General features: G+C 36.0%; 2 long non-coding RNA genes across 2 annotated transcripts; both read left to right on the top strand.

Moving 5' to 3' along the window:
• Positions 1-6,657: 6,657 nt before the first annotated feature.
• Positions 6,658-8,397, top strand: LOC126817228 (uncharacterized). Its single transcript, XR_007678890.2, has 3 exons — positions 6,658-6,848; positions 7,237-7,481; positions 8,234-8,397. It is a non-coding gene; the product is annotated as an uncharacterized LOC126817228 (long non-coding RNA).
• Positions 8,398-12,319: 3,922 nt separating this feature from the next.
• LOC126817212 (uncharacterized) lies at positions 12,320-21,489 on the top strand. Its single transcript, XR_007678879.2, has 6 exons — positions 12,320-12,452; positions 13,859-13,920; positions 14,232-14,291; positions 16,370-16,435; positions 17,096-17,292; positions 17,868-21,489. It is a non-coding gene; the product is annotated as an uncharacterized LOC126817212 (long non-coding RNA).
• Positions 21,490-22,500: the final 1,011 nt, after the last annotated feature.

The following is a 22,500-nucleotide window of genomic DNA, read 5'->3' as shown; positions in this document are numbered from 1 at the left end:
CATGACCTATTTTATATATACTATTCAAAAAAAGTAGTGGATATTTGATTTTTAAGTGTTATTAAAGTCACCTAATGAAACTGACGAAGAAACAAATGACAAAATGAAATGAAGTTCACATTCATCGATTTATTCCAAATGATCGTTAGACTAAGTAAGGCACAGACTGACCATTATAAGGGTAAAATGATACCCGGGGTCAAACAGCAAAGTTACCACAGCATCACAACCAAGTCAGTAACGGGTAAATCCTCCTCTGTTTGCCAAACAAGCATTGATCCGACGTGGCATACTCCTAACGAGACGTCTAAGGTCATTTTGGTCCAGATTGTCCCATTCCTGTTGCAACGCAGCAGCAAGTTCTTGGACATTGGCAGGACGTTGTTGACGTTGACGTAACCTCTGTCCAAGCATGTCCCAGACATGCTCGATGGGGGAGAGGTCGGGACTCAGTGCTGGCCAAGGTAATGTGGTGATGTTCTGTTGTTGGAGGTAACCTGTAACGATCCTGGCCCTGTGACATCTTGCGTTGTCATCCTGGAAGATGAAACGGCGGCCATGACGTCGTGCGAACGGCACAACATGGACTGCCAAGATGTTGTCCCGGTAGTACTGGCCTGTAACACGCCCTGCAACAACATGTAAAGCCGTTCTTCCAGCAACAGTGATGCCTCCCCACACCATAACAGAACCACCCCCAAATCGATCATGTCTGATGACGTTAACGTCTTGGAAGCGCTCGTTTCGACGACGCCACACCCTCCTACGTCTGTCCAAAAAATCAACAGTGAACCTTGACTCATCTGAAAACATCACATTGCTCCAGCGTCGATTATCCCAGTCTTGACGATCCCTACACCAACGACGTCTTGCCTGAATGTGATGATCTCTCAAACAAGGGATCACGCGAGGACGTCGGGCGCGAAGGTGACCCCTATGCAGTCGATTCCGAATCGTCTGGCCACTCACTCTCACAACAGTGTCTGTTTGAAGACGAGCGCTGATCTGATTTGCTGTGATGACACGATTTCTCAAGGCCAAGGTACGGATAAATCGATCCTGGGCTTGAGTTGTCGCCCTTGGTCGACCTGAGCGTGGTCTGTCCTGTACAGATTGTGTATCACGGTATCTGGACCATAGCCTGCTTATGACAGACTGAGAAACATTCATCGTCCGCGCCACAACCGCCTGTGTTGTGCCGATCTGTAGCATGCCAAGGGCACGTAACCTTTCATTTTGGGTAAGCCGACGCATATCAAAATTTGTTTTCTGGTCACTAAAACAATTAAACTGATGTTTCCACCCTGGAATTCAATGCCACAATGACTGTAACATTCAAAGTCAGAGTCGTGCAAATCTTGGGTTGGACCCCCATGATGATCCCAAGCATCACCTGCATTCCTTGCGCTAGCTATTGGTGCGTTTGAGCGTCACATGTAACTGGAAATGTTTCTTCTGTTAGGTTCTATAGTGACTTTTTTCGTAGTCATTTGCATATTTTAGTATTATGCCCCCAAAATCAAATATCCCCTACTTTTTTTGAATAGTATATTGTATATGAAAGACAGCCGCCATTTTGAATGACATTAACAACACACATTGATTTAAGCATTATTTTATTTAGATAGTTTCATATTAAGAACTAAATTTTCAAAAATTTAAGGATTCATGAACAAGGCCAAAGGTTATTATAATTGATCTCCATATTGTTAATGGTAATACAATTCCAAGAATGTACACTTGTACAAACATACATGAAGGCCTTATATAAATAATGATCATGAATTTTATATTTACTGGGGCAAGGATCATTAATTTTATATTTACTGGTGCAAGGTTGATGAAGGCCTTATATAAATAATGATCATGAATATTATATTTACTGGTCCAAGGATCATTAAGTTTATATTTACTGGTGCAAGGTACTACATTTAATAACTTTAATTATAAAAACACTTAATGCATTGTCGGCCTATGAATTTTATATTTACTGGTGAAAGGATCATTAATTTTATATTTACTGGTGCAAGGTACTATATTTAATAAATTTAATTATAAAAACACTTCATGCATAGTCGGCCTAGGTGTGGACTACTCCGAACATTTGGACAGTGATAACCTTTTAGTAGAGAACAACTTTGCTTTATGAAACAGTTTCCGACAATCAATCATTATTTGTTTTGTCAAATTTTTGGGTATCAAAATTGAGAGAGAGAGAAATGGTGTTTAACGTTCACTTGACTCGATGATACAACAAAAAACACAATTACTATTTTAATTAAAGCGACATTTCGTTGAGGGTTCTCTCAACGTTTTCAAGTAAATGATGCTCAATAGTCAACGGTGCACACGTCCGCTTGCCAGCCTATCTTTTATAGTCCCATTGGTGCAGAAAAGTAGGAAAATTAAATAAAATTAAATGAGATTAAACATCCTACTGTTTTGCTCTGAGTGAGCTAATGAAGACAGGCATACACTATATACAGTGTACTATGACGGAAACTTTGCACGGATAGCGGCACTATGGCCTACTCTGATATTGAATTACAACTGTCGGAGTGTCTTTTACGTGCATGCCAATATGTACATGAGGACTTGATTTTTTGTATGACCCGAACAACTATACCTTATCCCTTGCCAGATCCTCCGCCCTGCCACAGTCCATAGAAAATTTCCGTTATAGCACTCTGCATTGCGTATGACTATCTTCAATAGTCCGATTGGTGCAGAAAAGTATGAAAATGAATTTTAAATGGGGTTTGAACATCCTACTATTTTGTTCCAAGTGGGCTAATGAAGAAGGGCATATGCTATAATGGTTAAAATGTTGTGATTTCGGGTTAAAATGCCGTGATGTTGGGTTATCGCCTTATGAAGGGTGATATCAGTCACCATATCTACTGGGTTTCTTTAATACTCATATTTATAGTATTTTATAGAGTCAGACTAGTGGACTATTGAATGCACGGATTAGTGCATCCATGGACTAGTGAACCCACAGACTAGTAATTGGTAATGATGGAAAAGTGTGTAAAGACCTGTTTTACAGGTTGGCGTGCACTTAGAACTATTGGTAATGGCTATATGCGGAAATGCTGCTCTCCAGGCAAAATGTCTTTCCTAGCACATCTTCATTAGTAAGTGCGGTAATGCTGCTGTCCAGGCAAAATTTCTGTCATAGCACATCTTCATTACTAATTTTGATAAAGCCACGGTGGCTAAGTGCGTAAGATGCTGGCTCGGTAATCCGGAGGGCACGTGTTCGATCCCTGCATTGGTGGAGAAAGTTCATCAGGATTTTCCGACATGGTTTCCCCTTGTCAGAGTTGCAGGAACAAGGACAGTAGTCTAGTCACTCAGATGGGACAAAAAACCGAGGTACCATGTATACATTGGCTTGCACGAAAAGATCCCTTGGCAGTTGGATTCGATATTAGTAGGCCATAGTGCCTCATAGCACATTGTATGGTATGTACCTGTCTTCATTAGCCCAGTCGGAGCAGAACAGTAGGACAATAAACCGATTTCATCAGGACAAACCTACATGAGGAAAAACCTACATTTCACAAACTTAGTAATTAGTAACGGGGGGGGGGGGGGTTGGATGGCTGAATGGTTAGCGTGCGGGCGCTGTATCATAAAGTCTGTCATTGAGTTGACTGGCGTGGTTTCGAATCCCCGGTTGTACGTGACAAGGAGTAGGGTCGCCTGTCCAACCTCCGGTTTTCTCCCACTGCTAAAGACCCCTACGCGCAAGCGAATTATGTAAATAAAAATTAAACCATATGTTAGTCCCGAAATGACCTAGTTTGTGTCGAGTAGACGTTAAACCCCATTTCTCTCTCTCTCTCTCTAGTAATTAGTAACACACTGGCTAGCAAATGAGGGGTTCAATTTCCGTGTTGGTCGAGAAAAATTAAATGAAATCGGGTTTAACGTCCTATGGCCTACTCTTATATCAAGTTCCAACTACCAAGGGATCTTTCATGTGCACTCCTGTGTGTACACGTGACCTCAGTTTTTCATCCCTGACTAGACAGCTGTTCTTGTCAGGCCCACCGTCCTGTATCACTGACAAGGGGAAAACACGCAGGAAAATCTGGATGAACTTTCTCAGCCAATGCAGGGATCGAACACCCGACCTCCAGGCTAGCGAGTCAGCGTCTTACCCACTTAGCCAACGTGATCCCCATGTTGGTCGAGAAAGTTCCCTTTGTTAGTAGTGGTGTAGGACAGAGGACCTCAAAAAAACAGTGTCTAGTCCATCACGTGGGTGTGCACGTAAAAGAACCCTTGACATTTGGAATTTGAAATGAGAGTAGATCATTCATTCATTCAGTTTCTCTTTGTGTGTCACCTACAGACCGCAACTATTAAAGGAGCTAGATCTCTACTCTTGGGCACTTAGAAATGGATACAAAATGTAATGAAATGAAATGGGGTTTAACGTCCAACTGTTCTGCTCCGAACTGGGCTAATGAAGATGGCCATACACCATACAGTGTGTTATGAGGGAAATTTTGCCCTGACAGTGGCACTACGGCCTACTCTTATATCGAATTCCAACTGTCAAGGGATCTTTTACATGCATGCCAATGTGTACACGGGACCTCAGTGTGATGCTCTCCGTCCTGCATCACTGACAAGGGGAAACCACGCCGGAAATCTGGATGAACTTTCTCGGCCAATGCAGGGATCGAACACCCGACCTCCAGGCTAGCGAGCCAGAGTCTTACCCATTTTAATGACTAGACAGCTGTCTTGTCAGGCCCTTAATTGTTAGTATCATGACATTAAACTGACATTTGTTTTACGTTTTACAACTAATATCAGGTTTATGTTAGAAAACTAACGTTAGATTTATGTTAGAAAACTAAAGTTAGATTTATGTTATAAAATTAACATTAGATTTACGTTAGAAAACTAACGTTAAATTAACGGTTAAAATTATGACATAAAACTAACACTAACGTTAGATTTACGTCAGAAAACTAACGTTAGATTTACGTCAGAAAACTAACGTTAGATTTACGTCAGAAAACTAACGTTAGATTTACGTCAGAAAACTAACCATAAACTAACGGCTAGAAACCTGATGTAAAATTTACGTTAGATTAACGTTAGAATTATAACCAATAATACATATATAATTATTATGTCTGAATTCCGACTATATATCAATTGTTAGAATGTGCACACACTTGTAATGTTATTTAATCAAGAAGTATTCAAAGGGAAAAAAATTGGTTAGTAATCCGTCATAAAGTTTACGTTACATTTACGTCATTTTCTGACGTAAAAGTAACCATAACCATTATGACGTAAAAGTAACGTAAATTTAACCAAAGAATTTTACCATTATTGGACGCTAACCAAAATCTAACCATAATGACGTAAACTTTACGTAAATCTAACCATCAATGTTAACTGGGTCATGATGACAGCGTATCGTTTAAAAAGATGGCGGTCTTAGTAACGGCTTAACGCCTTGATTTTAAAAACGACGATTTGTACCCTTTTCAGGTAGGATTATATGCTTAATTGTAGTTGGGTGTTGTAGAAATATTATAAATAACAATAATCAATCGTTGTTTTGATTAAAACTATTGTCAATTTTGTTTAAATTGTGATAGTTTGAGTTGACTCCTGGTGTGTGTCTTCTCCTGGGCACTTGTGCATGTCTGAAACTGATGTTTGCCTTAACAACGAAACTATATCTACTAAAAATCTACTTCCTGCGGTGCGAGTTGGTTCCTTGCAGTACAGGAAAAAGTATATCATGTACTTGATTAGAGTTTTGTCATTAATAAACATACTTGTTATCGTGATTAGCTGTTGTTTTAGTGATGAGTAGTTACACGATCAACGGATCTAAGTTGATTGGCTTGAAATTGATACTTCTATCGTTCGTGATTTGTTGCCGTTGTTTTTTTTTTAGTGATTAGTCGTTCTACACACGTACGATCAGTGGAAACCATACAAATTGATGATTGGCTTGAAATTATCAATTAATTCACCTCCAAAGGAAGATTAAGGCCTTTGATATTTTGTGGCTTCATTTATCACAAATATAAAAGTATGGAATTTCTTATTCCGATTTCTTAACATAAATATAGATTTATTATACCATCCCATACATTCAAACATGCATGTAGACAGCCCAAATACAAGAGAGAATGTTCGCATTGTGGACGGGTAGATCTATATATACTAAATAATAATAATAAAGATCGTCAATTTGCATCCTCTCGTGGTGGTAATACTGTAAATATCGGTACATAATAGTCTATATATTGATTTGACCGTAAGAAAATCTTAGGGGAAATCCTATCACGAGGTGTCAATGCACACCGCGACTGTAACGGTGTGAGTTGACTCCTACAACTGCGCATGCACCAAACGGTAATCACACACCAGGAACCATCTGAAACTGCCACACCGGGTGTGAATCACTCCCGCAGCTGCAACGTTATAGGTAATGGGCTCATGTCTTATCTCGAAACACGGAGGGTTGAGAGATTAAGGTTTGTTATCTAGTACGGTACATTACGTCGTCATTAGTATGATTAGTACTGTCATCATTACAAAAACTATTCTGAAGTGTAGGCCGTATTTAAGTGTTCTTATTTAATGTTTTTAAGGAATGGAAAAGTTTTTGAAAACTGTTAAACCCATTAGAAAAGTTAAGATTGTTCAGATAAGACATGGTAGATGAGTGAGCACCAGAAGAAGATCCATCAATTTATTGAACTCTACAACATTATCAGTAGCAGCAGCTTCAACCAGTTCAGCAATGACTTCAAGCAGTTCATTTCAACGAGAACCAGTTAATCAACCAGCTGTCAGTGGTAAGAATTTAGTTAAAATAGGTTTTTTAAGAACATATTGAGTAGGCTACCGATATTCAAACATTTGTCATTATTGAATAGAGGTACATCCTACACTATTGTCCCTACAGTTACGGTATTGTTACATCTGTGGCAGCAGAGGAAATACTCATAAAATGAAAGGTGTCAGAGGAGTAAATTCCACATGCAGAGTCTGTCAAGAAATAGAAACAAACGTAAATGCTAAAATAGCAAACTAAATGATTTTAGATTGAAAATAATGAAAAATAATTAATATCCTTTCGTATGGGCTGTTTAATCCTGTTTGGAATTTGAATTTATCAATGTTTGTAAAGTACTGGAAATTACAAGCAAAGTCATCAACATATCTTTTTTTTCTATCTTCAAGATGTAAAACAAGAATTCAGTGATAGAAGACAGAAGATTTTATATGGTTGGAGTGAACTACGTTCAAAACTGGTACATACTCATATTGAGGAGTTGTCACCTGCAACCAGAGTTTGTAGTTGGTGCAGTGAAGTTGTAGAGAACATTGTTTTTTGTCAGGATTGTGGTCCTATGGCGTATTATTGCATGTCTTGTTGCTATAGTCTTCATGAGACTGTAATGTTTCATTCACCACAAATTTGGAAGGTAATGACATTTTTTAATAAGATTTTTGTAATGAGGATAGACTCATGCTATTTTTTAATCAAATGTTTCTTTTTTTTTTAATTCAATTTTGATGATAAATGTTTAACTATACTATGAAGTCGTGTATAGAAAGTAATTCAAATTATGAGAACTAAAAACAGATTTTATATTATTTCTAGATGTTTTATTAACAATTCTTGGAAATACATGTTCTTAACTATCATGTTCTTAACTGCCTATATTTTACAATCCTTTGATTTGCAGCTTAAAATATTGCAACTGTATTAAGAAAAGGAAGTATAATGGAAATAGTTGAGGATTTAATGTATTTAACGAGTTGACAGTTCTCACTATAATAGTTAAAAACTAGATAATGTAAAGGCCATTTGATGAAAATTTCAGTCAAATTGATCCACTATGAACCGAGAATTAAGTTGTTGAATGTTCGGCCTAGCATCAATCATCATTACTAAAGTTGGTACGACAAAACTCATAGTCTCGATTATCCATTTAATCATTAAATTGTGAAGGAAAGTAATGCAGCAAATTGGATCATAATCCCACAAATATCGCAGGCTAGTGTTGACATCGAGAGTTGATTATGGTCTGGATAAGTTAATTAATGTCTAATTAATAGTTTATATAACATTTCAGGCCTACAGTAGGCAGATTTAGCTCTGGCATAATGTATGTTTAATTTAATTTGAAGTTGCACATCTGGAAAAAGAGCTAACATTAATGTTTCTTTGTAGGAAATCAACATTGCTGCAAAATTAATTTGTGCAGATGCGAAGATCCTTGTGTGACACTCATGAGGTACAGATTGTGGCCTTCCTCACCACAGAAGCCAAGAATTGTCTTTGACACGAAGTTTATGGAACTGATTGCATCTCTCCAGTTAGAATGTCATGTGCCAGCCAAGGCATTTTGTGAAGCTTTAATTTCTTCTGTCACATGATTTTGTAAGTATGATAGAAGCAAATTTGAACCTGTCAGGGCTTTATTTTATATGAAGACTATAGCTGTTTACCAGGCATTGCATGGGTATAGCCCTCAAATGCATCCTTAATGGAGTGGCATAAAACCAGAATTAGTGCAACACCTATGCGTCTCCCTGACTCGAACTGTTCTTATACCTCAATCTTCAGCCTTTTGACAGCCTTAGTGTAGCCACCAACCCAAAACAGACTGTCATAAATATATATATATAGATTAATGTTAAACCTGGAAATATGTAAAGACTTCTGACTATGTTAAAACAACATTGTTTTTTGTTTTTAGCCAAAAGATGTGTATAGAGCGTTAGTTGGTGATTCACTGATAGAATATCATTTCTATCGGTCATCTTTGCGAAGTTGTTTCAACACCAGAGAAACAACTTTTGGCAGAGAGTGTCCAGTTTGTGAACAGGTAAATAAGAATATAAGTTAACATACATCTTGCTAGTGGAGAAAACTCATTTGTTTTGATTTGATCTTTTTATATATTGAATATGCAGTAAAATGTTCCGTGTGTTAATAGTGAATACATAACTTTGAAAACATTTTACTTGTTTGTACATTTAAAGATACTTTCCCATGCACAACTGTGTGATTTTCTGTTGTTTAATTATATGTTTTTTGTATGTTACTTAACCCTGCAATGTTGCCCAAAACTGCCTAACCATTTGATCAAGAAATAACAGCTGTTTCCTCAGTCAAACTAGAATACAATAAGCTGTCGCACAGCTGCCGGGTTGCCAGTAAGTGATACCCTGACTTTTTTGTGCAGTGCTTGCCCCATGGGTGTTTGTTGGGTAGTCCAGTATTTTTCTAGTATATTTGGTGTGAGTACTTTCCATATATACCAAATTTGCCATACTTTTATTGGAAATAACCACCCGATAAATACTTTCGGGACAATCTTTAAATAAGCCTTAGAATTGTAATGATCTTCATTGACATTTAATAATTGAACATATTAACACAAGGTACAATTTTATGATACTCATCCCTATGAATCAAATGATAAAGATGATAGTATCCTCGTCAAAACGTTGCTAGTATTAAACTCGATAATTGTGTATCCATAAAATTGTACCTTGTGTTAATTGTAATGATGTGTAATATTTTTCTAAATCTTTATAGAATCCACCAATAATATCTCTTGATGCAAACTTTGGTCTTGTTCACAAGGCATCATCTGGAAAGGGAAAGGGTGCATCTAGACATAAGGACTTTCTGTGTTAAAGAAATCAATTGAGAAAAAAGATACTTTTGTTAATAAGATTGTCATGTATGACATATCTTGCACATTACACAAACACTTGCAGGTATATATAGAGTCTTGTCTATGCATGCATGAATATGTTGACACTTTTTGGAGCATATCAACCTGTTAATTGATTGTATTGAGATATTGTTTAATACCATGATTATGCTATAATTTTGTGGACACGTTCCAAGTATGTAATGAAATCCAAATAAAGACAAGTTAAGGTGGATTAGTGTTAAGAGTTAAGTTAAGCTCTGTATAAACTGATGGTTTACAATCCCCAAGCTAGATTGGAGGTTGAAATTGAAGAGACATGTCCATGTGTCTTAATTTTATAGAGAAAATAAACATGTATAAATGTCATTAAAATCTCACTATATTTGTTTATGAAATATACTATTCAAAAAAAGTAGGGGATATTTGATTTTGGGGGCATAATACTAAAATATGCAAATGACTACGAAAAAAGTCACTATAGAACCTAACAGATGAAACATTTCCAGTAACATGTGACGCCCAAACGCACCAATAGCTACCGCATGGAATGCAGGTGATGCTTGGGATCATCATGGGGGTCCAACCCAAGATTTGAATGACTCTGACTTTGAATGTTACAGTCATTGTGGCATTGAATTCCGGGGTGGAAACATCAGTTTAATTGTTTTAGTGACCAGAAAACAAATTTTGATATGCGTCGGCTTACCCAAAATGAAAGGTTACGTGCCCTTGGCATGCTACAGATCGGCACAACACAGGCGGTTGTGGCGCGGACGATGAATGTTTCTCAGTCTGTCATAAGCAGGCTATGGTCCAGATACCGTGATACACAATCTGTACAGGACAGACCACGCTCAGGTCGACCAAGGGCGACAACTCAAGCCCAGGATCGATTTATCCGTACCTTGGCCTTGAGAAATCGTGTCATCACAGCAAATCAGATCAGCGCTCGTCTTCAAACAGACACTGGTGTGAGAGTGAGTGGCCAGACGATTCGGAATCGACTGCATAGGGGTCACCTTCGCGCCCGACGTCCTCGCGTGATCCCTTGTTTGAGAGATCATCACATTCAGGCAAGACGTCGTTGGTGTAGGGATCGTCAACACTGGGATAATCGACGCTGGAGCAATGTGATGTTTTCAGATGAGTCAAGGTTCACTGTTGATTTTTTGGACAGACGTAGGAGGGTGTGGCGTCGTCCGAAACGAGCGCCTCCAAGACGTTAACGTCATCAGACATGATCGATTTGGGGGTGGTTCTGTTATGGTGTGGGTAGGCATCACTGTTGCTGGAAGAACGGCTTTACATGTTGTTGCAGGGCGTGTTACAGGCCAGTACTACCGGGACAACATCTTGGCAGTCCATGTTGTGCCGTTCGCACGACGTCATGGCCGCCGTTTCATCTTCCAGGATGACAACGCAAGATGTCACAGGGCCAGGATCGTTACAGGTTACCTCCAACAACAGAACATCACCACATTACCTTGGCCAGCACTGAGTCCCGACCTCTCCCCCATCGAGCATGTCTGGGACATGCTTGGACAGAGGTTACGTCAACGTCAACAACGTCCTGCCAATGTCCAAGAACTTGCTGCTGCGTTGCAACAGGAATGGGACAATCTGGACCAAAATGACCTTAGACGTCTCATTAGGAGTATGCCACGTCGGATCAATGCTTGTTTGGCAAACAGAGGAGGATTTACCCGTTACTGACTCGGTTGTGATGCTGTGGTAACTTTGCTGTTTGACCCCGGGTATCATTTTATCCTTATAATGGTCAGTCTGTGCCTTACTTAGTCTAACGATCATTTGGAATAAATCGATGAATGTGAACTTCATTTCATTTTGTCATTTGTTTCTTCGTCAGTTTCATTAGGTGACTTTAATAACACTTAAAAATCAAATATCCCCTACTTTTTTGGAATAGTATATTAGTAATATTATTTTTATTTCAAAACTGCAAGTTAATGTATGGTTTCCCCCCCCCCCCCCCCAGTCCTTTGCATTGTCAGAATTTACTTCAATTTGAATATAGACAAAAGCCAGCTTTGTCAATATGTGACAATTATTACACATTGCTTAGATATAATTATATTGCTTTATATTTACTTTCATGTTCTTACAACTATTTTTTATTTTAACAGAAAACTGAGAATTTTCAATTGTTAGATCACCATAATTTTTCTGTACCAGTATTCCACAGTTTTGCTCACAACCTACACTGTCAGGTAAACTCACACTATTAGTAATATTCAATATATTTCACAAATTAAAATGTGGATTATATGGATAGAATGTTATTAATGTCAACATTTGATTCATATTTCATTCTACCTGTCAAATATTTTCAATTGAAATACTTTCTCTCTCAGTGTTGCATGATAATTTAAACCCTACATGAAATCTATATTAAAGAATCGTTAATTCTATAAGACATTGCAGTATTATGTAATATCAACAAGTATTTTATTAATCTTTTCTTTAAAAATGAGGTGTTGCAGCATTATATAATTTTTTTTATCCTAAAATCAATTTCTCTAACTTTAATTGAAAAAGCTTTAATTTAATGATCATTTTCTTAAAGTTGAAATATGGTCAGAGATATCAGATATGTGACTGGCACAGGAATGACAGATGGAGAAGGAATGTCATATGATAACAGATGTGATTCACTGACAGAAGCAGTTCTTCATAAGACATCACAGATTATCTCCGATTTTGGTAATGATTATTCATGATTTACTAGATTAGATAAATCCACAAAAAAATAAAGACATAGCTCTATTGACGTTAGTGAGACAAAATAGCATATTTAATTTCTGGTAATTACATTTATAGCTATTGCCTTTAATGAATTTGTCTGTTCTTTTAGAGTTATGATGCTAGATCATTTATGAACAATTTCGTTGACTCCTAAAATTTGAAATTATTGCGTTTATTAGGAATGTATGCATTGCATACGTTAGAAAGATGGTCCAAGCTTTTATGGTGGCATTTAAGAGGAACCCAGTTGAGATTTAGGATTGTGTATCAATATTATGCAGGCTTTTTGGAATTTTTCTCTTTTCAGTTTTGTTTGGATTGTTCTGCAAATCTTTATTAGGAACCCTATTTAGTTTTATGTGAAAACTTGAGATCACAATTTTGGGGGATTAATTAAATACAATGACCAATTTGCCACCCTTCAAAAAGCTGCTGAGAGGCATATATGGATTGCCTGCCAAAAATTCTGTTGACCAGGACTTGATGGCCATCTATGTGTATTAGATTCTAGGTAGTAAGAGCAGTTTCTCACCATTTTTCATCAAATGTAAATGGAACCTAGGTCCTAGTGTTATTAGCTTGCTCTTCTTTTTCAGGTACACGTTTACATATTAAAATAAAGAAAGCTGAAAAAACAATATCAAACTGTTCAGAAATTATGAGTAGTGTAACAACTACTTGTCTTAAACATATATGGTCACTACACATGTGATATAAGTAAAATTAATGTGTTCAAATTTAATAGAAATGCAATATATTGTTAATTACATACCTCACATGCCAAACAGACAAACAAAATTCTATATTATTGGAAACAACAACAAGGTCTTGAAAAATTAACTTGATCTTAGAAAATGATTGTGGGCAGTATTTAATTAGACATTGTAACCTGGATATCATTTAATCGTGTGTATTTTGTGCTTATTTCGTTCACATTCATTCAATATCAAATCTTTGTCTAAAAACTCGTACACATCATTTGATATTGTACTTGTGTCCAGTTTAAAGCTGATTGATTGATTTTGATAATGAGTGTTTAATTTAGAAGTGTTTAATTTCCTGACCACTGTTCAAAAATTAATCATTATACATCAATAATCAGTTAGGTGGTTTATTTTATAACAGTGATCAAGAAATTAGACACTTGTAATTTGGGACATTTATTATCAAAATTGAATTGTCTGCTCTAGATGATTTGTGGTGGTTTTAAGCGTTATTTTTTTTCAAGTTTTTAAACAAAGATTTGATATTGAATGAATGTGAAAGAAATAAGTGCTAAATACACAAGATGAAATGATACCCGAGTTACAGTGTGACCTTCTTATGATTGATTTGTTAATAATAAATACACATTTCTTTTTCAGTTGATATTGATTCTGCAAAGAATTGGCTGATGAAATGGAAATCTGAACTGGAAATGTCCCTGGTAAGCTTCATAATTTTTATACGCCCTGTTTGATGTGGATGTATATTATCTCCAGCTGGATCCATCCACAATTTCATATGAACATACTACCTGTCAAAAAGAGTTCATGACAGATTTTGTTGAAATTTGATGGAATTGTTCATAAGCCCTGTCTATGTTTCTGTTTAGCAACTTGAATAACTATTTACAGGCTAAACTGGAACATTGGTATCATGAACTAATTATGATATTTATCCTAGTTTCATATACTCTGTATCGTATTGGCTACCATGTACATGTTGCATAATAACTTATCTTTTTTTCTATTTAAGCAACTAATTTAAATTCCGAAGAATTATATGTTGAGAATTTGTTATTAGTCAGATGTAAAGGTAAATATACATAAATGTGACTTGTTTTTTTCAAAGATAAGATTTCTGACACTTTTGGTTGTGTAGTGTTGTAGGTTGGGACGTTTTTGTGTCTTTTATTAAAGCTTTATCTATCCAAACAAGGTTTGGGTGATGCCAGGTAGAGAGAACCCTGGGCTCACCAACCTAAAATGTGTCGGAAAATTGAAAGATAGCATTGCTATGATATATTATTATTACGCACTTATACAGCACACAACTGCTACATAAATGTGATCAAGGGTGCTTTACAAGGACATATTATAGAATAAAACACTATTACATTTACATGATAAATTTTTGTTTAGATAGAATTACATGTAATTAAATATAGCACTGGATGACCTGGCGCCTGGTACGTTCGGGCATTTTTATGCGCGAACTCTTAGGTTTTTTTTACTGGCATGCGCACAGGTACTATTTCTTTTTCTTTTAACAAGTACCCAAATCGGGGATTTCGTGCGGAGGTAGTTCGGAGGTAAACAGTCTGTGAAGTACAACACTTGCCACTGTACCTGTGTATCGCTAATTATAAACCGAATGTGTGAAGACAGTTCATACATATCACTCAAAAATTTTTCAGTACAAACTCAGTTGATTCACGCTCGATTTGCTACTAAACAAACCCATCGGTTCATTTTCTCAACAGTGTGACCCGAAGTGACCGCGGATTTATTGACCTTGTATGAACTTATCCATAGCTATATCCTTACACCGAGAGAAATTATCTAGTCTCGGTGAAAAGAACCATGGTCATCTGGTAGAAAATTACTTTTGTATTTTTTGGAACGGAAAACAGTGTTTTTAGAAGCAAACTAACCTGCCGCACATGAGGAAGTCATTATACTAATAATAAAAGGCGAGACCTCTTTTTGCGGCGCAGGCTTATCACTGAGTAGTAAACCGTCCACAAACAATAATATAGGAAGACGAGTGACGAGTGTAGTAAGTAGGCTATAGACTATAGGCTTGAGTCGAGATTACTCGCTTTCAGTTTACTCTGTTTTTGCGATAACCAATTATGTGAAAAATACCATACTGACATTCGGTTTTTAAAAGTTGTACGCGAACTAAATGCGTTTGTTAGATACTGACAGAGCAGCCCCGAGTCGAACAATCGCCGCCCGAGCTGTCTTCGTCAGCTAGTTTCACAAGATCGTGCAATAGGTGTATTAATGTGATTTTTAGGTTTAACCCCGCAAACAATGCCAAAATAGTGTTTTCACTGCTTACAGAAAACTGAAATTTAAAAAAAAAATTTTTTATGAGGGCGACCCTCCCACACACTCCCTATCGAGCTGCCGCTCGGTCTGCGCAGCCTCATGCCTGGCACATACTGTCAACATTGTATATTTTTCCGTTTCCGCCCTCCCCCCCCCCCCCCCACAATATATATTTCTATGGCTACGTTGCGACGGTACCAGCATACCCAGTTGTTGACACCCATTACATCACTCCTGTCTAACAAATCATAAAGCTGTGGTGTTACGGTGGCGGCATAGTATTTCACCGTAACACCACAGCCACTCTAACCATTCATAATACATCTAACTATCCCTTTACAGCACTTCACTCCCTACACATTTCCCCTCGTCCTACTTTCCCAAACGTCAACAACACATCTCGCTGATTAACCCTTGTACCACGTCTACTGGATAATCTACCTATTAAAATGATCACAGGTTAAAATCCTTTTTAAATGAATAGTCTTTAGTTTTAAACATAGCAATATCAGTGATATTACGAATTTGAATTGGTATTTATCCAGAGACATCACAGAATGTATCCAATTATCTCAGTTCAAATCTAAATTAAAGACTCATCTGTTGAAAGAATCGTATAAATAAAATCACACGTGTACCATTATATAAATATGCTGGTACAGTGCTTAGAAATAACTATTGTTATAATATAGCACTTTAAAAATGAAATTATTATAATAATAACAGTAATTGTACATTAAATGTCTGGTAACCATATGATGATAAATTATACAACTGCTGTATAATGATGATTAATAATGTACATTTTTGTGTTAATTCATCAAATATTTATTGCAGACACATCCTAGAAACAGGTCCTACCGATCTAACAGAAAAGAAAAAGATTGAGAGAGATCTAGAAAGGTATTACGAATGTATAGTATATTAACATCAACTATGCTAAATATAACAAAATCAAATGAACTAGTTATCAAAAATTCCTGTACAGGTCTACTTAGATCATAGCCTTTGTCCAAAAGCATCTGCTGAAATATTAAGGACATTATAACTTTAAGACATCTATAGCTGACAGATGGTTTTGCAGTTCTCTTGTAAATTTTACAGGCAATCTTATTTGAACATCCCTGGTATAACTGTCAAATCACGCCAAATTAAAAACAAAGTTTTACCAGATGGAGAAGTTCTCATGAGTTCGAATGTCTCTTCAAGTAATCCCAAGTTCATATTCATGTAAAAGCAGATAATTGAGGCTATTTAATCAAATTTTGTCTGTACTTACTGCAGTTTAATTTGTTGATCATTGAAATCATTTGGTTATCAGTGTCTTTCTGTGCATAATTAATAAGCCTACTGGAATCTGATTGGTCAATATCAACTATTAATATATCTTTATAATAAATCTGCAGTTGGGAGTCCTTGCATTTAATATCGATGGGTGTGGGCGTATGTTGCATTCACTGTTATCTACCCATCCTGTGAACACTCTATTCACTTACGACATTTTGGACCACAGCTAACTCGGATTGCTTGTTTTTAATACCATAATTTGCTTTTTTGTTTAAGCCTCAAGAAAGAAAGAGTCAAATTAAAAAAGAATGTGTGCAATTTAGTTGTAGAAAGTGATGTCAATTTTGAAAATGAGCCTTTTAATTGTATTTTGAAAAGTGCTCAAAAAAAGCGCAGTATTAATAGCCTTGAAAAACTAAGACATTATTCCAGTGAACGACAGTATTTGTCTTCATTGATGAAAAAGTATGCAGGTAAGTAATCAGTTATATAAAACTGCTTCATTGTAAGAATAGAAGGATGGCATGCGCTTTAGATCGTAAGGTCTGTCATTGGGTCAAGTGGCATGTTTTTGATTCCCGCTTGTACATGACAAGGAGTAGGCTCACCTGTCTAACCTGGTGGTCTATCTCTGGATACTTTGATCCCCCTCCCCCTGCTAAAGACCCCTAGACGAAACTAAATTAATGAAATTGGAACATATGTTAGTTTCGAAATAACCCGGTTTGTGTTGAGTGGACAGGAAACACAATTTTAACAGAAGGGTTACAGAAGAACTTTACTACCATTTTCAAGCTCCGTTCCACTATTTTTGAGTAACTCATTTTGAACTGAAGGAATTGTACATTGTCATTTACAGGGATGGAAATAGAGGTCCAATATTATCACATATATCGGTGTTAATTATGAGACTGTATGTGTTAGTCTCAAAACAGCCAGTTGATATATTCAAGTTATATATATGTAAAAATTATATCAGAGTATATCGTCAACAAAACAATAATAATAGAAAGAATATAGTATAATTAGTGTATATATCTATTTTCAGATGGTCAAGTTTTGGGCTCCTGTATCAGTAGAAAGTTGACGGCAAATTCCGGAAAAATTAGAAAAGAATTAACTATTCTTAACGATGGACATTTTGCGTCCAGGACAGAGTTCTGTGATGTTTCTTTACCAACGTTGCCAATTTTTGATGAATTGTCAGAGTGTTCTTTGAATTCAGATCAAATAAATGTTGCAGAAGCAGTTTCTTTGAAAGAACATGCACATGAAGAAATAACAGTCGTTCATTGTGAAATTGCTACTTATCACCGTTACTTGTTGAGTGCAATTAATAATATTAGATCTGAAACTAAGGCTGACCTTAAAAATATCTTTGTTTCGCCTAACGCGACCGACTAACTAAAACCACCCCCGACTTAAATTATTTTATTGCACTTTTCCACGATCTTTTTATTTTATTTTGTGTGTCAACCTGAAATATATCATGAGAGTTATTTCCCTATACTATGGCTATGGTTTGATTCATTATTGAAACTGGTTGATCAAGACGAAAGCGTCATAGGTGTCGCTTCTCAACAAAATGGTTGCAGACGAATACACGTCCATTCCCACGAAATAATTCTGCCTCTATGTCTGTGGTGCGTAGTTTTAAACATGACGACGATATTTTCAATATCCGTTTTCGAGAAAAATGAAAGCACAACGCGCACTATCGTTAAAAACGTGTTGAAGGAGTTTCACACTTCAAGTTCGTGGCTAATCGTGTGCGAGTCGGGCATCACGAAAAATCCCGATGTCATTGATTTGTTTGCCAATAAAGAAGACGAATGTTTCCACCCGGAAAATTATTAAGCTGTCAAATTAGCTCTTAAGTTTAATAAAAACTTTCAGTTCGTTACTTTTTACGTCAGACCCCAAATTCATTAAACAAAATTAATGAATCTGTAGTATACAGCTAATAAGTTTTCTGTATTGATTTCTCTGACTTTAAAAAAAAATCTGAAAAAAAACGACCTACCGACCCTTCTCCTCGATTGTGGGTCGGGTTTGGTGAAACAAAGATATTTTTAAGGTCAGCCTAAAGATCTACAATTGTCTTCCTCCACAGAAGAACTTAGATATATGTGTTTAAAAATCCATTATTTATCGACACATCTTTACAGATTAACTAAACAATATATCAAGTCAAGAGAATTATTTGAAAGCGCTGGAATAGAACATAATTCTGCTTCAGATTTGAATGAATTGATACTGTGCTATGTCCAACCTGAAAAACCTTTGTCATCAGAGGAATTAATAGATATAATAACAGATATACAAAGCTGTGATTTAGAATTTGATGAAAGTGATGTTGATGAAACAAGTAGTGATACAGAGGATACTGACTCTGAGTTGGATGATAATTAATGCTGTATTGCAAAAGTGTATATTAGCTAAATAAGATTTTGATTTTCTTTTTAGAAAGCTGTACAACGCTGCAGAGTTGTCTATAACTTTTCTTACCATGAACATTTTGTTAGCAATGCCTGATGAAACCTGCATGTAATAAGCCCGTAAAATTACCCTTTTTCATTTGAAAATATATATATACCCTACATTTGTTTGTTTTGGATTTATTTGAATTTGAGATCTAAAAAAATAACAAAATTTTCTCCTTTTTATATCTTTTGACAAATCTACATATTTTTGTATCGTGATCTTTCTGGTGGCAATGTCAGATGGGGTGTATAGTCCCTGGCGTGGACGGAATAAGCCCGAAACTTTGTCTTGATACCATCGGACATTGCCATGCCAATTTTGAAATGAGTGAAAAATTGAAAGAGCAGTTTTGTCAGGTGCAGCATACAAAATTTTTTCTTTTTTGTCTTTGAGATATCTTGATCTTTTTATAACATGATCTTTTTGATAGCGATGTCTGATGGGAAATATAGGATTATAAGTCCCTGGAGTGGATGGAATAAGCCCGTAAACTTTTTCTTGCTCCCATCAGACATTGCCACAGCCATTTGTAAATATGGGTGGAATATTGAAACAGCAACTTTATGTCTTGTGTAGCATTCTCAATATTTAAAAGTAACATGAAAGTACATTATTTATTCATATGTGGATCTTTCAGTCTGAAATTATCAGATATATATCACCCAGTACAATAGTATAGGTTGTTATTAATTAAGTAAATTGTCATATAGATCAACTCAACTTACTAAACCACTCACTAGTAAACTATTGACAGCAATACTTTGTAATAGACTGTTGACAGCCCGACCTCGTAATGAAACACCAGTAGCTTTTTATGATAGTAGTATATCACCATATACAATAGTATAACAGTATAAGCCAGTTGTATATATCACCATATACAATAGTAAAATATGTTAGTAATTAAGTCAGTTGTCATGATAGTAGTATATCACCATATTATACAATAGTAATGCATGTCAGTAATTAACTCAGGTATCATTTGGTTGTATATCTCCATGTACAGTAGTATAACATGTCAGTTAAAAACTAGTTGTTTATCACCATGTACAGTAGTATAACATGTCAGTAATTAAGCCAGTTATCACCTAGTTGTATATCACCAAATACAGTAGTATAACAGTAATTAACCAAGCTATTGTCTAGTTGTATATCACCATTTACACTACTGTGGTATATTATCATGTACAGTATTATAACATGTCAAGTCAATTATCAACTAGTTGTATATCACCATGTACAGTAGTATAACATGTTAGTAATTAAGTCAGTTATCAACTAGTTGTATATCACCATGTACAGTAGTATAACATGTCAGTAATTAAGTCAGGTATCATGTAGTTGTATATCACCATGTACAGTAGTATAACATGTCAGTAATTAACCATGTTATTTTATAGTTGTATAACACCATTTACAGTGGTATATTATCATGTACGGTATTATAACATGTCAGTAATTACGTCAGCTATCATCTAGTTGTATATCACCATGTACAGTAGTATAACAGTAATTAATTAACCATGTTATTATATAGCTGCATAACACCATGTACAGTAGTATAACATGTCAGTTAAAAACTAGTTGTTTATCACAATGTACAGTAGTATAACATGTCAGTAATTAAGTCAGTTATCATCTAGTTGTATATCAGCATGTACAGTAGTACAACATGTCAGTTAACATCTAGTTGTATATCAGCATGTACAGTAGTACAACATGTCAGTTAACAACTAGTTGTATATGACCATGTACAGTAGTACAACATGTCAGTTAACAACTAGTTGTATATGACCATGTACAGTAGTATAACATGTCAGTTAACAACTAGTTGTATATGACCATGTACAGTAGTACAACATGTCAGTTAACAACTAGTTGTATATGACCATGTACAGTAGTATAACATGTCAGTTAACAAATAGTTGTATATCACCATGTACAGTAGTATAACATGTCAGTAATTAAGTCAGTTGTCATCTCGTTGTATATCACCACGTACAGTAGTATGACATGTCAGTAATTGAGTCAGTTGTCATCTAGTTGTATATCACCATGTGCAGTAGTATAACATGTCAGTTATAAAGTCATCTAGTTTTATATCTCCATGTACAGTAGTATAATATGGCGGTTATCATAGAATGTTAATTATTGTGTAGATATATGTGTGTTTCAATGTAATTTTTAAATCATTACTCTTTTGGTTATATTAATGTCAAATAAATTATTTTATTACAATGGAGTAGTTGGTGTATTCTGTTCAATTGAAATATCTGACCAGAAGAAAAAAGAATTTAACTTAAACAGTAATATTCAAATACCAAAGTCCAGCTTTCTTCAGCTGCCCGACTAGACTTTCTTGACTAGCGATTAGCTTATCTGCATAACCTGTCTACAGCTCAATTGCATGTGCAGTGGCAACTTCCCACTTACTGTTTACGGTTGGTTTTTCTCTAGTAACAGGATTTGCAGGCTATTCTTGGGCTCTAATTACTAGTTGGAAAAGTTTAAAAACCTGGTATATAGGCCATAACCTAAAATTTTGGATCATATGACTTCTCCTTAATAGATTATGCCAGCTTGTCAAAGTTCTGATCAGGGTTTGGAAATGTGGCACTTACAACTATGATTGTAAGATGACGTTACTCATTTGAGCTGCTGGCAGGAGTGGATATTGCAGGGTTTGGGTTGAATTTTAGAGCAGTCGAGAGGGATGCTTCAAGAAGACATCACAATTTAAAAAGATTCTGAGATGCCCTTCATTTTGAAAAGAGAGAACATTTTAGAATAATCCCTCCCCTTTTTTATGAGCCGACTCTAACACATCCTACATGCAATATGAGTAATCCGAGTGGTCGATAGATTTTCAAGTATAGTCTAACTTTAGCTAAAGTAGTAGACCCTACAATAATTTAAAAAGTTAAATATTACTGAGCGTAAATAAAGAGGGTTCAACTAGCTTTTTGTACGATATTATTGCCTACCTTGTGTTTGATAACGACAATATATATTAAACGTCGCACTATTAAAGTTGCCAGTGATGTTATTTCAACTAAGCTCTTTTCTCCGCGAGACTCGTCTACAGATATTAGTATACGTCGTTTCTGGAGTTTTACGTCCACTTCCACCTGAGGTGATATCGTAGACAAGTGTTTCCTAAGAAACTAGCCAGTGTTAGCCGCAGAAAGGGGGCTAGG

This window comes from Patella vulgata, chromosome 4 (genome assembly GCF_932274485.2).
Source record: "Patella vulgata chromosome 4, xgPatVulg1.2, whole genome shotgun sequence".
NCBI classification, from domain to species: Eukaryota; Metazoa; Mollusca; class Gastropoda; family Patellidae; genus Patella; species Patella vulgata.
This window is presented reverse-complemented; position numbering and strand designations above follow the sequence as displayed.